The sequence below is a fragment of the Poecile atricapillus genome, chromosome 35 (assembly GCF_030490865.1).
Source record: "Poecile atricapillus isolate bPoeAtr1 chromosome 35, bPoeAtr1.hap1, whole genome shotgun sequence".
Taxonomy (NCBI): Eukaryota; Metazoa; Chordata; class Aves; order Passeriformes; family Paridae; genus Poecile; species Poecile atricapillus.
Genome location: NC_081283.1, coordinates 2,746,038 through 2,750,920, shown reverse-complemented (window position 1 = coordinate 2,750,920; position 4,883 = coordinate 2,746,038).

The following is a 4,883-nucleotide window of genomic DNA, read 5'->3' as shown; positions in this document are numbered from 1 at the left end:
GGATCAGCCCCGGGATCAACCTCGGGATCAGCCCCGGGATCAACCCCGGGATCAACCTCGGGATCAACCCCGGGATCAGCCCTGGGATCAACCTCGGGATCAGCCCCGGGATCAGCCCCGGGATCAGCCCTGGGATCAGCCCTGGGATCAACCCCGGGATCAGCCCTGGGATCAGCCCTGGGATCAGCCCCGGGATCAACCTCGGGATCAGCCCCGGGATCAGCCCTGGGATCAGCCCCGGGATCAGCCCTGGGATCAGCCCCGGGATCAACCCCGGGATCAACCCCGGGATCAACCCTGGGATCAGCCCTGAGATCAACCCTGGGATCAACCCTGGGATCAGCCCCGGGATCAGCCCTGAGATCAGCCCTGGGATCAGCCCTGAGATCAGCCCCGGGATCAGCCCCAGGATCAGCCCCGGGAGCACCGGAGGGTCTCAGCTGGGAGGTGCCACCTCGGCTCTGAGGACACCGGCCACTGTCCCTCCCCGTCCACCCCTCCTGTGCTCTGGGCAGCCTGGCCAGTTCCAGCACTGCCCTGCAGCCCCCCCATCCCCAGGTGACCCCAAACCCAGCCATCCTCGGGGAAAAAGGCAGAAGGAAACCCCTGGACACCCCCTTGGCACCACCGTGGCTGGGCGGGCACTGGAGCCCCAAACCCCCCCGGGGGTCCTGGGGGGTTCTGGAGCTCAGCTCCAGCCCCGCTGAGCCCCGACAGCCGCTGCCCCGGGGGGGTTTGGGTGTCTGTGGGTTCCCAGGGCCACCACTGCCCCTTCCCTGGCACAGCCCTGCCCTGGCTGGGGTCCGTGGCCACCGGCTCGCTGCCCCCCGGGCCCGTCAGCGCCCACCACTCCCCTCCAGGGTCCCTGCTTGGCCCCCCAGCCCATCTTCAAGCCCCCAGGCCAGAGCCCTCCCCGGGCCCAAGTGCTACTTATCTTTAAGAGCTTTTGCAATAAGTCTTTTTAGTAATTTTGTTTTTTTTTTTTCTAAACTGCAGTTTTGGGTTTTTATTCTTGTCATTTTTATTCTTATTATTTGCTTCCTGACCAAAATTAGGAACTGGGGGTCAGTCCTTTGTATCCAGCGATCACCCAAAGACGACGGGTCGGCCACATCCATAAATTTTCTTATGGATTTCTCCTAATGTTTCATCTCGTTTCATTTATTTATTTTCTTTCATTCTCTTTCCCATTCAAGCTTTTAAAGATGGGGCTGGGATTTGACCTTGAGGCTCACTTGTTGAAGAAAACGCTTTTTTGTTGTTATATCATCGGCATTTTATATTTCTTATATATAATATATATGACTATATATATATGTGTACATATATATATATATATATCTCTATATGCATCATGCCAGTGTAGATACCCATTCAGTAGAGTTTAGGCCTTGTTCTTGTGCCATTTTTTTTTTTTCTGTTACTGATCTCTGAATGCCTTCAAGTGTATAAAGTGTGGAATTCTCTCCGGTATCTGTACTATGTACACACATTTTCATAGGAAGCACAATAAGATGACAGATGCATTGTACATCAATACCTGCTACTCTTAACAACGATGATATAAAGAATGATATAAATGATATAACTCCCCCACGCCGAGCCTTTCTCTCTTGCTGAGCTGCTGGAAATGCTCCCCCGAGGAGGCAGGTGGGGACAGCCGCATCCCGGGATGCTCCTGGAGCCGAGGGAAAGGGAGGGGGAGGAAAAAGCTCTGGGCCAGGCTTTAGTGCTGCCTGGGACGTGCAGAGTGTGCTGTGGGTCAGAGAAAGCTGAGCCTCCCTTTGCTGGGAGCTCCTGGTGGAGCTCCAGCCTCGCTGCCTTCCCAAGGAGCTCCTCCCGAGGCACGCAGGGCTGGAGGAGGGAGCTGATTTCTGCTCCCGAGCAGGGAAAGGAGAATTAACACTCACGGAGCTCTTAATCCCTGACAACTCCAACACATCCGTGCTTTGGGACCCGCCTGAGCTCCAACAGGAGTCGCCAGGTGGAATTCCACCCTGGCAGGAGCTCTGGGAGCACAACCCAAATATAAACACACCTTCTGTCCTAAAAATTTCCAGCTACAGAGAGCAAAAGTAACAACAGAGCAGATCCAACAGGGGAGCCCTCGGGACTCCATGGAGACCGAATAATAGGGAGTGGGAGTGGGCAGGGAACGCTGAAATGCCAACGCACACACACACACACACACCCTCCCCCCGGTCCTTTGGCTCCGACCGTGTCCCCTGGCTCCTGGAAATGGCAGAGGAGTGTTCTGCATCTCAACGAGAAGCGTCTCACCCCGCTCCGGGGCTGCAGAGGCCAGGGGGTGGGATTTGAAGGAGAACGGCGGGGCCAGGAGCGCGGTAATGAACGCGATTCATCACAGCCAGAGCCGTGCCCGCTCCCTCCCCGGCTCCGGGGGCTGTAATCCCCCGGCTGGACCTGCTGGCTGTGCTGGGAGCAGGTCACCCCGTCCATCTGTCGCAGCCCGGCTCTCCGAGGGCTCGGTGAGCCTCAGGGGCAGCACAGCCCGGCAATTCCCGGGGAGCAGCAGCAGCAGGTACCGGGCAGGCACCGCCCGGAGCCGCTCCTGGATGGGACGCGCAAAAGATGCTCCTTCCAGGCACGAGGCTCCTTTGGAACATCCTGGGACAGCAGGAGAGGGCTGGGAACATCAGCTTGGTCGGGATCCTGAGCTCCAGACTCTTTGGGATCTGGGAACATCAGCCTGGTTGGGATCCTGAGCTCCAGACTCTTTGGGATCTGGGAACATCAGCCTGGTCGGGATCCAGGGCTCCAGACTCTTTGGGATCTGGGAACATCAGCCTGGTCGGGATGCTGAGCTCCAGACTCTTTGGGATCTGGGAACCTTCCTCAGCCCGTTTGGGACCCACAGACCCCCAGCCCACTCAGGGTCTGTGGGGATGCCGAGATTCCACCACCGCCCCTCGCGGGTCAGAATTCCCGGTCCCCCCTCGCTGGCAGCAGGCGCTGAGGGACAATCCCACAGCCCTGGGTGTTGCTGTCCTGCAGCCAGAGCCAGGCTGGCTGGGCAGGAAAGTTTCCCTGGAGCCGCCAGCAGGTGCAGGGGAGGCATTTCCAAAGCTGTTCCACCAAACCCTCGGGGCAGGAGAAAAGAGGAAGGACGCAGCGAGGTCACCCCGGAGCCTCTTTTCCAGGCTGAATAATCCCGATTCTCCCAGCCTTTCCTGCCAGCAGAGCTGCTCCATCCCTCTGATCATCCCGGTGCCTCCTCTGGACTTGCTCCAGCAGCTCCACGTCCTCCCTGAGCTGGGACCCCCAGGCTGGAGGCAGCGCTCATCAGATGATCATCTTTAATTGTTTAATTAATACTCGTGGTGTGACTGCGCACTTGGCTTTTTCCATGGATTAATGCTGGATTTGTGTCCCCTTTCTCTCTGAGCATATGAAACTGCTTCAGGGAAAAGGAACTTAATGTTAATACTTGCAGAAAGTGGCCTTTAACTCCAACCTCCTGCTCCCTGTGGAACCCCAGGGGAGACAGGATTCCTTTTCCTGCTGCTCTGCCTGAACCTGCACAAACTGGACCCATGCATGGCCGTTTTGTTTCCCCCATAAATTTCATTGCTAAGATCCCAGAATCCCTGAGGTTGGAAAAGATCACCAAGTCCAAACTGTGACTGATCCCCACCAGAGCACTGAGTGCCACGTCCAGTTGTCCCCTGGACATCTCCAGGGATGGCGACTCCACCATCACCCAGCCCCTTCCAATGCCTGATCATCCTTTCCATGAAATAATTCTTGGATGTTATGGAGGGCAGATCTGGTGCGGGGTGGCACTGCCACACCTGCACATCGGAGCTCTCCATCCCTGGCAAAGGCACATCCACCTCCCTCCCAGCACATCCCAGAGCATCCAGGACCAGGGCTTGTAATCACGGCCAGGGAGCGGGGCTGACACCCCCCAATCCTTCCCAGCGTCTGGCACAATTCCAATTCCACATCTCCAATTCCACCTCTCGTGGTCCCCGTTCCCGAATTTGCTTTTCGCATTCCCTGTCCCACATCCTCACGGTGCCCATTCCCTCCTCTGATCCCCCTTCCCACACCCCCAATCCCAATCCTAAAGGTCCCCGTTCCCACCCTGTTCCCCCGGGACCCTGAGTCCCCAATCCCAATCCTCAAGGTCCCCATCCCCACCCCTGATTCCCCTTCCCGCACCCCCAATCCGATCCCTCAAGGTCCCCATCCCCACCCCTGATCCCCCGGGACTCTGAATCCCCAATCCCACTCCTCAAGGTCCCCATCCCCACCCCTGATTCCCCTTCCCGCACCCCCAATCCCAATCCTAAAGGTCCCCGTCCCCACCCCTGATCACCCGGGACTCTGAATCCCCAATCCCACCCCTCAAGGTCCCCGTTCCCCGATTTCCCTTCCCGCACCCCCAATCTCTCTCCTCAAGGTCCCCGTTCCCCGATTTCCCTTCCCGCACCCCCAATCTCTCTCCTCAAGGTCCCCGTTCCCCGATTTCCCTTCCCGCACCCCCAATCTCTCTCCTCAAGGTCCCCATTCCCTGATTCCCCTTCCCGCACCCCCAATCTCTCTCCTGATGGTCCCCGTTCCCCGATTTCCCTTCCCGCACCCCCAATCCCACCCCTCAAGGTCCCCGTTCCCCGATTTCCCTTCCCGCACCCCCAATCTCTCTCCTCAAGGTCCCCGTTCCCCGATTTCCCTTCCCGCACCCCCAATCTCTCTCCTCAAGGTCCCCGTTCCCCGATTTCCCTTCCCGCACCCCCAAACCCCCCAATCCCCGCCGCTGTGTCCTCCCCTCCGCCAGGGGGCGCTGTTGGCGGCGGGCGCGGGCGGCTCCTCCCCGGCGCTCCGCGCGCCGCCAGCGGCCGTTTCCGGTTCCGCTCCCT